At 37.5% G+C, this 13916-nt stretch overlaps 1 long non-coding RNA gene across 1 annotated transcript; it reads left to right on the top strand.

Annotated features, from left to right (window-relative positions):
- The first annotated feature begins 334 nt into the window (after window positions 1-334).
- LOC311292026 lies at window positions 335-2917 on the top strand. The gene is made up of 4 exons (XR_014627653.1): window positions 335-1418; window positions 1601-1849; window positions 1940-1992; window positions 2129-2917. It is a non-coding gene; the product is annotated as an uncharacterized lncRNA (long non-coding RNA).
- Window positions 2918-13916: the final 10999 nt, after the last annotated feature.

The raw sequence follows: 13916 nt of genomic DNA, 5'->3' as shown, positions 1-13916 counted from the left end.
ATGTGGGACATGTTACCAACACCAAAACATAACCTGAAACTGTTATATAATGTTTATCTAGTTTAATAAAAACATTTGTATTCTGCCTTTCAGTTGATAAAAAAATCTTTGTTCTTTAGTTCCTTTCCTTCCAGAAAACACCATTACATCACTATGTAACATAACATGTCTTTATTTTACATGTCATTTAAATTCAACATCACTGAGTCCAAAGGCAGCAGACATCATGTGCATATATATATATATATATCATTTATTATTATTATTATTATTTTTAAACAGTTCTAACCAACTCCAACTAAAACCCAACAAAATAAACAATGAACAAATAAAATATAAAACATGAAATTAGATCATTGACAGTCTTATTAAGAATATATTAAAGCAAAAACGTTCATATTTTTTAGAAAGGATGTGAATTAAAACAACCACAGCTGGCAACAAGTTGATAAATTCTGTTAAATTTAAATTTACCAAATAATGTATTTGTTTTCTGACAGGAAACACATGGAACGAATACACCGCTCCACATTTTGATTGACAGCCGTCACAACCTACTAGTGACCGTGTTTACTCCTTTCCTTTCAACCATTGGATAGGATTTAAAAAACGGCTGTTGTATTTGTACTTCTGACGAAGCGCTGTTAAATATAGGTGAAAAACTACGCCACAAAAAGAATATATAAAACTTACTCTCAGCAATGGTAAGATCTTACCAGATCCCTACGCAATACATGACGATCTTTGGATTGTGGATGACAAGAAGTGGCCAGCAATTGTATGGCCTGATATAAAGCCATAATTATCTTATTCAAGCAAGTGTGTATACATGAGAAATGATTAGAGCGTACAAAATCCCTTGATGCATACAACTACGTGCTATGTGGTCATGTGCAGCTCGTCAAATTATGAATAGAAAGAATATAACATACAACTTCCTCCTTCTGTCCCACTCTTCAATTTGCCTAGATTTGGAATTACTTGCAACATGTATCATTTAAATGAGCAGATAAAACAACAGATAGACCTGCATGTAAATAAATTACGCAACAACTCCTTGGTATTTTGACTTAGCGACAACACCACCACTATGCTACTAGCCTAAACCCTTTACTCCAGTACGAAGACCGCGGGTCTTTCTGCCTCCAGGTTGCGTGATGACGTCGCCGAGAAATCCATAGGCTATATGTTAAACACTGAAGTGCTTTCGTTTTTGAACAGGAACTGCAGCCCTTTTTTTACATCAAACTAGTTCAGTTGCAATAGGCTTCATTTTGCCAACGCGGCAGATTAAAAAAAGTTTTTCTTTTGTTATTTAAGAGTTATAGCCTAACCTAAGTAGTAGGCTAGCTATATACGTGGCTGATCGGCATATTTTAATTCTCGGATCAAGTTATTCAACAGGATGAGCAGCTTTGGTAAGTGAGAGAAACGGCGCGATCTGATAGTTGCCAAACTCAAATAGTTTGAAACTAATCTAAATCTCTATTTTGTACAATTAGACGATTAACCGGTTTATTTTTTATAACAATGAGTTACGAAAACTTTGAAATAATAGCCTTTGTTTCAGTGATAGCCTAATTCATTCTTTTATCCCCAGAGGCCCAGTTTGTGAATAGGAACCGTGCAGCTCTTATTCAAAGGGTTACATCAGTGATGCCAATAGCAGATGAGCTAAAAAGTAAAGACATGATACATCCTGAAAAATATGCAGAGATCGGAGCAGAAAAAACCAACCCAGACAAAATGAGAAAGCTCTATGAAGCACTAGAGGCCGGAGGAGACAGAGTGAAACATGATTTTTATTATGCGCTGAAAAATCATGAACCATTCCTCTTCAAAGACCTGGGTAAGAGAATCTACAGTTGCTATTATTTGAGATCAACTCAAACCTGTAGGTAGTCTAATATGACCTGTCCTGTCCTGTTGATGGTAACAGGTGGACAATGAGCGGAACCTGCAGGAGAGAATGCAGCTACAGTGAACTGAACAGTGAGTATATCAATTGCATGTTATGTACTGTAATAATACATGTCAAACACTTATGCTCTGAAATCAAACAATAACCACCTTTGTTAGGAATATTCTCACTGGAGAGCAAAACAAACTTTTATTTTTATTTTTACAGATTGCTGATATTCTGTCCTTGATGCTCGACAGGCAGATTTTACAGACCTAATGTGGAAAAAAGAGAGAAGATGCCGTTACATAAACATGAAAGAATGTTAAAAATGAAAGGAATAGTTCAACTTTGTCATGTAAAAAATAAATAAATAAAATAAATAAAATTGTCTTCATTTAATATAACAGAATTTGTAGGCAGTGTTACACATTTGATATGTATGAAAGTAAAGTCTTTTTTGGAACATTTGACCTTTGTGTTACATGGAAGAAAAACTTTTAAAGCCATAAAGATTTTTATGCTGCTCTTTTAATGCTATAAAGACAACATTTTATACATCATCATCTATAGTTATTCGACTTAAATATATTTAAATTAAAGCCGTTATATTAATAAAATGATTTAAAAAAAAGAAATAAGGAATGATTTTACAGTGCTTGCAAAGTAAATTAATTTGAGATTAAACTTTGAAAATCCTCCATTGACTTACATCAGTGATGATGTCACAATTTAGTGTCATATACTCGCCTTCATGTCATTAAAGCTGCATTTATGCCTTTGATTGCCTTTACTGTTCCTTTCACAACACATTGAAATAATTATTGTGCATCCGTTTTTACATTCCAGAAGGATTCTCTTCTCCTTGATAAATTGATCACTTTGTGAATTGGTTTACATTGTTCTTTTTATTTCTTTATTTTGTTCTTACGTTACAAATAAATGACTAAATTTGATTATTCTAGACTCTGATTTATCTCTAAGGTTGAAAGGTGTCTGGTGTGTTACAGCACATCGATGCCCAGGGTAAGAACATACATGTAGCATTCCCGGCTGAACAGATGCGATTCACTCTCAAGAACTGATGTTAAAGAAGAATTTATTTTCCAAAAACACCTTCCAAAACACCGTAAGAGCTGAATAAAGCAAACAAAGAATAAACAGACATGTGACTGCAAATTGTAGGCTATATATAAATGGCTACACCATAAATAGCATTATGCAGGCTCATATAAATAGATGCCTTATAGTAAATATGAATTTGAATTATTTATCTAACAATAACAATATTTAATGCAGTTAAAAGCACCTGCCAAAAATGAGTTTTAAACAATTAACAAGCTTATTTCAAAGTGCTATAATGTTACATATGACCTGCATGAATTTATTAATTGTTTTAATTGCAACAATCTCCTTTTAAAATGCAATATGGACTACATGACAACTGAATTAATTTAACTATGAGATATTTTGAAAGCTGACGATCTCAATTCAGAGAGAAAAGGCTAAAACATAAAAATGACCAAATAAGGGCCTAATTTCCTGTGAATAATCGCTCGGACGTTTAAACCTAGAGAAACGGGGCAATAATACTACACTGTGTTATGAATGTGACAGTAACAATTAATCTCACACTCTATATAACATATCACTGATTTACCATCTGCATATATGCTAACGACCCACTAACAGCTCAGAGGAGATCGATACAATAAACACAGTCTCTCAAAGATTAGAAGACAATGAAATAAAAACGATACCTTGTGCCCTTCATCAGCCAGGAGCTAAGAGGTAGAAATCAACTCGTTTGTAAAGCTATATATTCAGTCTGTAACCGTAAATTCGTCTCGCTTCACTCACTGGTAGCATTTAATGGTGCGTCACATGAAAAGTGCGCCAACATATACAAAGCGCGCGCCCGCTGAACTTCCTTTCACGGACTTCAAAATAAAAGCATGTCAGATAAGTAGATGCTTTTGTAAAACAAATAAATACAATGTAAATATTGAGAATTCAGCGAGAAATATTAATAACCAAAAAATAAATGTTTTAACAGTTATTTAGCAACATTTGGCTCGTTTAATAAAAGTCCTTTTTGAGAAATCCCTTTTTTTTTAGGTAGTCCATGACAACACTGCCCTATGGCTGGAGGTAAAGATGTCGGCCCACTTCAAATATTGGGAGATTTAATGGTCTTTTACAATACATCTGAATGAAGCAGCAAGATGAGTTTGGGAAATAATTTGAATGCAACCAGAGAAAGATAACTGCATAAGTGAATAATATATTTTATTATTCAACTTATTTGTCTGCGTGCCTTTTTTGTTTATTCATGCAAGTGGAGTGGAACTCTGTATAAACCCAACTGGGTTTCGTTCCCCTCCTTGTACTGTATCCATGCATGTGATATCCGTGCAGAACCAAAAAAATAATAAAAAAACATAAAAATAAAAAAACTGCATAAGTGGAGGAAATTAGTGAAATGAGTCTGTGCTGGTGACGTCACTCTCCAGTGTCGTGCAGTGGATGGACGTTTCCTCAGTGAAGAGCTGGAGAGGCTTCAGTGTGAGCGAATTGGTCCAGTGATCGATGTGACCGTGATCTCAGGGAAACTGGAGGAGGCCCATCTGCCTCATTACGCCTGTTTAGCAGAGTCTGACCCCTCTCTCAAAGATACTGTGAAGCTCCTCAGTGTTGAAAATGAGGGAATAACCTTGGAATCAGTGGAGTTGACTCGTTTTCATGCCAGAATACTCCAACCATATTTTTCTCCTAAAACAGTGCTTATGAAACTAGGGATTGCAGTGAAAGTGCACCGTGATCTACTTATCTTCATGACAAAAAAGAACCCCATTATTCTCCATGTGTATTTTTTCCCGTCAGATTCTGTTTTTGCAAAAAAAAATTAAACAGAGGAAAAGCCAAGTCATCAAATCAAGTGTTCAAGACCTGAAACCCCACTGCAAATGATGAAAAAACACAGTCTTGAGGTTCCTGGTGCTTCTGTCCAACCGAAAGAGATTAAGCTAAGAGGTGACATCGAACCAAACTTCTTTCAGGTCAAACAAACTCTGGTCGATGACATCAGTATGACTCTCAGCCGAGTGGATGATCAGAAACCAGTATGGACTGCAACAATTTGGAAAGAATTAACCAACATTGATCCAAACAAAGCTGAGTCTAGTTGGTTTCAAAATGTACAACAACATAAGACTCCACAAGTGGCTGTGAACTTTGATAAAGCTAAATTTTTTGATAGAAATTGGAGTGGTCATTATTATTTTTTTATTATTATTATTATTTTTTTTGTATGCTTGTTTTTTTTTTTTTTTTTTTTTTTTTTTTTTTTTGTGGGGATGCCACCTGGATGGGGGTGGGGGGTGGGGGGTGGGGGGTGGAGTTCACACAACTTTTGTAATAAATGCTGAACTTATGTCAATGTTTTGTTGAAAATCATAAATAAAGTTGCAACAAAAAAAAAAAAAAAAAAAAAAAAGAAATTGGAGTGGTCTTATCAAAAGAGTTAAGAATGTGAAAGGCATTGCAGACGAACTGCTTCAGAAGCAAATCATCCATGAGGAAATATATTCTGAAATCACACATTCGACTTCAACCGAAGAAGAAAGCATGAGAAAGATCTGCAGCATTGTGCGTAAAGGCAGTGTTGCTGTGAAGGAAATTTTAATCTCCGTTCTTCTGGAAGAAAATCCCAACCTTTTAAATCATCTGCCTTTATCAGACTCTTAAACTCTTTTTCTAGATGACTGTACATGTAGTATTTTACATGATTTGTGAAATGGCATGAAAACTACAGGTGATGAACTGGAGAAATTACTACAGAGTATTTGACTATTTTAGTCAAAACATGTTCATTGTTGGAATTAAAGAAAATGCAAATGGTCAAATGCCTGTAAAAGACTGCTGCAATATATATTCTTGTCTGATAAGAACATTGAATAAGGTGAATGAATGCAAAAAATGTTTCTGTACAGGTTTTATTTCTATACAGTTGTGTAGTAAATTAATCTTACTGTATTATACTTTGAGATTTTAGGTACATTTTTAGTTTAACCACTTCTTTAATAAACTAAATGTAACTACAAAAAATAATGCAATAATATTTGTGTCATAATTACACACATCTCATACTAACTGGAAGACTACTAGTAGAAACGATGTTAATTCAATAAATACAAACAAACCTGCAGTCTTGTATCAAAAGATACATTTGTGTGATTCACTATGGTGATCATAATCAAAGCAATACATCCTAAACTAAAACAAATGCAAATATACAAAGAGTTTAAAATCTAGTAAAAAAGTAAAAAAAACATGGAGATGACATGGATGACTCTGAGAACGCTACCGAGAGACAGAGACAATTTACATTTTATTGCCACTTGATTGTCAAATTAAAGAAAATAATGTGAAAAGAGAGTGCCTAACATTTCCTGATGGTTGTGGGAGGGGTGGTGGGTGGGGAGGAGGAGCTAGAATTGACAGACAGATGGCTCCTCCCATCCTGTATGGCACACTGCTGGTCATCCATCCTATTGCTCTGTAAACGACTCAGTAAGTTGTCTGTTCCTCCATGCTAAGGGCAGAAAGGTCAAAGGTTAAAGAAAAATCAACGTCAACCTCTCAGTCCTAACTGAAGAAATTAAAGCTTTAGCGTAAGTTCTGCCAGGAAGACTTAATCGCCACATCACTTATTACCTTCACATCTAACCAATCATTTGCTAATACTTGCAGTATAAAAGATCAGTACTTTCACATGTCTGAGTTCGCAGATGCTGACGCAAACAATTACCTCCATCCTCCCCACCACCACCAGGATGGTCCCCTCCCATACCTCCCGGGGGTCGGCTGCACCCTTGCCTTCGTCTTCAGTCAGGAAATGCAGATTCCGCTACCCTCGGATTGCGAGTTACGGACCGCCTACGCCAAATAACTTTATCAATATTTGCTTGCTGGACTGTTAATAAATATATGCTTTTGTTACATAATTTTAACTCCCGAGTCTTTCTGGTAGAACTGAGAACACGAGCGCAATTTTGTAACCAGTAGGCTACTTTCGATTTATGAACAAGAGTGCTACACAACTCCTTGTCCAAGCGCTTGTTCTATCCAGATTGGACTATTGTAATGCTCTCCTGGCTGGTCTTCCAGCTTGCTCTGTCAAACCTCTGCAACTGATCCAGCATGCTGCAGCTAGAGTTGTCTTTAACGAGCCGAAGAGAGCACAAGTCACTCTTCTCCTCACAAAATTGCACTGGTTGCCAGTTGCCGCTCGCATCAAATTCAAGTCTCTGACGTTTGCCTACAGAACAACCACTGGCTGTGCTCCCTTTTACCTAAACTCATTACTTCAGAATTACGTGCCATCCAGAAACTTGCGCTCTGCAAGCGAACGTCATCTTGTGGTGCCATCTCAAAGAGGCAAAAAATCTCTTTCTCTGACCTTTATCATGACTGTTCCCTGCTGGTGGAATGATCAGGGGTGCGTTTCCCGAAAGCATCGTTAGCCAACTATGGTCACAAGTTCTGTCGTTATCAGCATAGTTCAACAAATTGGTGTTTCCCGAAACCATCTAGAAATCTAGAAACAATGCTTCTAACCACAGGTCGAGAGCTGTCGTTCCAACGAACATTCGCAAACAGCATTGCAAAGTTGTGTGGTTGTAACGACAGCTCTCGACCTGTGGTTAGATAGTTTCTAGATTGCATGATATGTGGACTTAATAAATCCTTCTCTTGAGCCAAATAAGCAAGTCTTTTATTTAGAATACATACAAATGTCATTTACCTCTTTGAGTTTGTCAAGAGATTTAAAGCACTGTTTTTGAAAACTGCGCATATGCGATTGAATCTGAAAATAAAGTGAAATAACTGAGATAAATGAGAAATAGTCATCAGATGCCATGTCTGTAATTTATATCAAAACATCTAGCATTAATTAAATCTCAAACAGATTCATTAAAAGAAGTTATTACTCCACCACATGCGTGACGTCATAAACCAACGTGGTTGAACGACGTCCACTTTGTGACAATATGGTTTCGGGAAACAGTCGTGACTAGTTAGTTGATTTCTTCAACGACGCATCGTACTATGGTAGTGAAGCACTGAGTTACGTCGTTGTATGGGAAACGCACCCCTGCGTACAACGGCGTAAAGCCGCCTTTCCACTGCACACGACAAACGACAGCCGTCGGACCAGAAGTCATTCATTTCCAATGGAGAGTCGTACGGGAGCTACGGGGAGTTCCGATTATATGCGTATGCGGAAATTTCGTATCCGTTTTGAGCTTCGGATCCGTTGAAATATCTGAACTTCTGCGGCTAGACCGTATGCGACCGGTCGACCGGATGTGATGTTTTCTAATCAAAACTATGAGTGCGAAGCTAGAATTACCAATATTTTAATACTTTAATGTAAATGCTATTCCTGCAAAATTATGGTTATTAATAATTATAATTATGATATTATATAATTATTATAAAAATAATTATGGCTGAAAAAAATATTTTATCATTATTAAATCAATATTTATATTGATTAGCTCTATAAAATTTACTATTTTTTATATTAGATGTATTGAGGGTCATTTGTTTTGTGTGGATATATTCATGAATGCATTACATTCATTAAATTATTTACTATAAGCCTCATAGCATAATTGCCTAAGTCATTTTTTGTCTTGTCTTGTTTTCCAAAGACATTGAAATATGACTTAGGCAATTATTCTATGAGGCTAACGTATTGTGAATAACCTAGGGGAAGGTTGCTTCACGACCAATTTCAAAGTTACGTGCGAATGACACCAGGGGGCGACATGCGACAATCGAATGCGAATGTCCTGTGCAGTGGAAAGGCGGCTTTTTTTAAGCTTTCACTACCACAGTATGATGCATCCTTGAAGAAATCATCTGGCTAATCACGACTGTTTCCCGAAACCGTATTGTGGCAAATTGGTCGTTCAACCACGTTGGTTAATGACGTCACGCAGGTGGTGGAGTAATAACTTTCTTTAATGAATCTGTTTGAGATCTAATTAATGCTAGATGTTTTGCAATAAATTATGAACATGGCATCTGATGACTATTTAAATGTTTTCTCTCATTTTGCTTTATTTCCAGATTCTCGTAGGTTTTAAGCAGTGTTCGAATTGTGTCAAAGCTCTTGGGGGGTCCCCACAAAAAAAAAAAAAAAAAAAAAAAAAACGTAATAATATACATATTTTCATTTATTTATTTCATATAATACTATAATTTAATTTACTTAACTTTTAGTGTTTCAGAACATGTTTTTGCAGTTGAGCATTAACTCTGTGCATAATTGATGAACAAAGACTTTTCTCCACCCAAAATCTATGTAATAATCCGGGTTTTTCCTGGGTGCTAAAATCCCGATCATGTTTTTTAATAAGATAATTAAATGTGTATTTTTCGTAGACCATCATATAGCCTACTGAGTTTCCCACAGTATTTTTGTGGATTGAGCTCGGTACTTCTAGGGGGGTCCAGGGGCATGCCCCCCCGGAAGAAAATTTTGTACATTTTAAAGATAAATTCATTAATCTGGTGCACTTTGAGTCCCCCGAATCTGCTGTTAAAAATAAATAATCCACCTGCCAACCTATGATATTCTCTGATTTAGATATCTGCATCTGATCATCACATTTCAATTATTCAAATTCTCAGTGTTAAGCATGATAATATGATGAAATATCACACTGTAGGCTGATTTAAAATTAATTTTGTCAAAATTACATGTCCTAAACAGAGGCTTTACTCCCTTCAAACTTAAATTGTCAATGTTTCATTACATCACTGTTGGAAAACACTCTTATCAGAATAATTTTTTTAGCTTTATAAAGGGCATTTCTTTCCCTAATTTGTACTCTCTATACTCTTTCCCTACTCTCAGGGAACTGAGGTTACGTTAGTAGCCTAACCGAGTAGGCCTACGTTATTTCTTATTTTATTTTTTTGATATTGAAAATTGTTTTAATCAGGGCATTTGTCCGGTTGGGCAAGTAGGCTACAATTCTCTTTCACTTGTCCCTTAAAAAACACACGCACGTGTCCCGGACAACCGTTAATGTCGAAATTCTATTCAGATCAGTAAATTACCAAACAATCATAAACGAAAGAAATATTATCTTACTGTCATCGTGAGGTGAAAATGAGGATCCACTCTGCCAGGCTCTCGTGAAAGTGCTTATCTATAGCACGAAATTTATTTCTCGTACCATTTATTCGCCAAAAATAGTTTTTGCGTGCATATGATACGCACTTTATGGCGTGTAATACGCACGTACTCCACACCCCTAATCCTACCCAAGGGGTTTGCAGTGTGTATCATTTACACGCAAAAAAAACACACAAAAAAATTCTTTTCAGACGCAAATCTAATTTGAATTACTTTCTAATAGGAGCGGCAGCGAAATACTTTGATTAAAAAAAAATATATATTACCTAATAAATTATGTTTCTATTATTTTAGTTTTAATGAAAAACCAAGGGACCCCCCCAGGAATTTTTTTGGGCCTTATGGGGGGTCCCTTGATGCTTATGGGGGGTCCCGGACCCCCCCAGCCCCCCCTCAATTCGAACACTGGTTTTAAGGATTAAATGTTAAAACGGCTTGGCATACTAGGTATAATTAAATACTAGACACTATATTGGAATAAAAACTATAGTATCTAATGAATAAGTAGGCTATAATATCTTTAAAAAGGTACTAGTACCTAAAGAATAAGCACTAGTATAAAGAATAGACACTAGTAGGGTAGAGTGGGGGAAAACGCCCCCCTTAAGGAAAATGTGACATTATAGTGAAACAAAACATAAATGTTTTGAGTGACTATGGCAGGAGTTATTCACCAAATAATAAAATTGCTCAGCCTTCATAATTAATTAGTATTTTCACTGAAAATATTTTTGTACAAAGGGGGCGTTTTGCCCCAGCGGTGGGGTAAAACGCCCCCCAAGGTGGGGTAAAATGCCCCCTTTCTTACCAACCAGTTTGCTTCATAGATCAACAGCAAAATTAACAGACAATAGTTTTTAATCTCTAAAGGTAAAAGGCAAGTAATGTATCAACATGTATATATATTATTATTTATTTCAGCAATGTTCAAAATAGGCAAAATTAACTACCTTCCATCAGTGAGTTTTGTTCAAATATTTTGATTTTACCACCTAGTTATACTGCATTAAGTGTAAAACAAAGGATTTGATAGACAGAAATATTTTATTATAGTAGGGGAGAACGGGGTAATGTGAGACATCGGGTAATGTGAGACACCCCCTATATCTAGGCAACGGAACACAATTGTGGTCATATGACCATTATGTTTTCAAGCCCCTTCCATTTCACCATGGCCATGAAGGAGAGAACCTCATGGTGCTATAGTAAGCATGTTTTTTTTCACAAAAATATTTTTTTTGCATGTAAAAGTAAATTTTCTTGCTTTCAACTTAATCAACTGTTGTGCCAAAGCAAATTGATTCAGGTAGAAAAACTTATATCATACATGTTGATGAACTACCAACAAATAAAACCATGTGATGATGCTAGCTGAAGATAAGCCTGAATTGCTACAAGAGATCGTTTTTTCCTAAAATGTGGCGGTGGGGTAAAGTGAGACAAATGCTGTGGGGTAAAGTGAGACATGAGGCACAAGTTAAGTTTAGTCTTAAACATATTTTAATGTAATATTACATGACATATGTTTTATTTTTAATGTCAAAAACATAGTAGAAAAGCCATCATGCCAAGGCAATACACCAAGAAGAAAACCTGGGGCAAAACACCCCTTGAGGAGATGGAGAGTGCAGCTGCTGAGGTCAAGGAAGGAAAGAAGTCTATAAGAGCAGCTGTAAGGGAGAGAAATATTGACAAGTCAAGCCTCTTAAGATTCATAAAGAAAAGAAAAAAAGGGGGAAGTAATATCAGTAGCCTGGGGGGCAGTAGCTTAGGCAAAGAGGTGGAGCACCTTCTCCATCTCACCTTGTCCAAATGGAGCGTTTGTCCCCTCCTCGACAAAACTGTCCGCACTCTCCCTGAGAGCCTGCTAGGGAGTGAAGTTAGCATGGGAATCTCGCCGTTTCAGACGGGCCATCTGATTCTCCCGAGGTCAAAGCGCAGGCGCGTCCGAAGCTCCAATCGACCGGGCACCCCGACTTGACGGCCCGAAGGAGAGGGCGCGCTCCTCTGGGCCCCAGGCAACCTGGAGGCACCTGTTTTCCATTACCTAGTCCGATAAGAGTGTCGTCTCCCTCCTCTACAACACCCCAAGCGTCCGTGTTTGGACCGTCGTTGCTCCAGCAGGAGCGCCAGCAGGTGTACGGATCTGACTTTGACCGGAGATGACCGACCCTCCCTGGGGCCGGCCCTGGAGGTCTGCGAGCATGGAGCTCTTCTTCAAATACAATATATTTTTGGACATTTTTACAAGGAGGAATATCCTCCAGTGTGTCTTTCACCCCTAGCTCACCCAGGATGGTGCACGTTCACCGGTGTGCACGCCCTGGCACCGAGGGACTGGGTGTCCAAACCAGACCCTATTTACTGGAAGTCTTGCCCGCACAAAGTGCACTTTCTCTGGGCTGGGTCAGGCTGTTTCCCCACCCGGTCTGACCACCATCTGGTCCATGTTCCTTGTCCGAGCGGAGCATTGTCCCTCCTCCACAAAGACCCAAAGGTCCTTTTTAGGACTGACTTTGCTCCAGACGGAGATCCAGCGGTGGCGGACAAATCCGAATCTGGCTCAGGACGGGCCACCCTCCTTGGGCTGGCCAGGGGAGGTCTGACTGCATTGAGTTTTCCAAATGAATCACAATAATTTGGACATAGTTCATTTTTTTAGGAAGAATTTCCTCCAGTGTGCCATTCACCCTTAGCATGCCAAGGGCGTTGCACCTTCACTTGGATGCGCACCGGTGGGTCATCTTAATTGACCAATCTCCATGATTCTGTTACTAGTCCGACATTAGTTCTGGAATGTGTGGTTGTCAAGCTAGCTGTCAAGATTCTTACTGTTACAACATGTGTTGTTATGGAAGTTTCAGAGTGGAAAAAGTAAGTGGATCAGTTTACCCCCAGCTGGTTCACTTTACCCCCTTGATTTATCTGGTCTGTCTCAGTTTACCCCTAAGCTGGGGTAAAGTGAGACACAAGACCACTTTTTTAAAAACAATCATATTTTCACTGCCCTTCATCCTGAATATATTCTAATAATTTCCATTGCTAGGAAACATCCTGAATTATTGGGAAATGTGTAAATTTGACTGATATATCATTTTTGCTCGCTTAGAGGGGAACAAATGTAAAAAATGTCTCACTTTACCCCACTCTCCCCTAATTATGATAGAGAAACTATGCCCCCAGGGGGGGGGGGGGGCGTTTTACCCCTCAGCGTAGGGGGCGTTTTACCCCACAAGCTCGAGTTTAAAAAAAAAAAAAATTTTTTTTTAAATATAATTATATTCCTTATAAATAATATATAATCTCAAACTACAGACTTCACTATTCATCTATCATACATCACTGCGATATCCTGCAGAACAATATTCTCTTAAACACTTATTTACTAATATCTGAAAATTATAGCATTTACCATGTAGCCTAATCCTCTTCTCTTCAAATGTGTCGCTGGTGTCAGCTTCTCCATAGAGATTTGTATATCCCCGTTATCAACGTAGTGCATAGCAACAGTAAAAATGTATCTTGACTACTTTTAGTGGTTATTTTGGGAAAAACAGGTGGGGGGCGTTTTACCCCAGGGGCGTTTTCCCCCACTCTACCCTACCTAAAAAAAATAAGCACTAGCTAATGAATAAGTAGGCTACTAGTAGCCTACCTACTTAATGGAATAGATATAGCCTAGTATCTAAAAAATAAGTACCAGTAGCATGACAATAGATACTAGTAGGTTTTAAGGATTAAATGTTAACTCGGCTTGCCATAAACGTAGATTATTTCTTATACGCCCAGCCTATGTTATTT

This window comes from Rutilus rutilus (genome assembly GCF_951802725.1).
Source record: "Rutilus rutilus genome assembly, chromosome: 6".
Lineage (NCBI taxonomy): Eukaryota > Metazoa > Chordata > Actinopteri > Cypriniformes > Leuciscidae > Rutilus > Rutilus rutilus.
The sequence above is the reverse complement of the archived record's forward strand: the minus strand, read 5'-3'. Positions and strand labels throughout refer to the sequence as shown.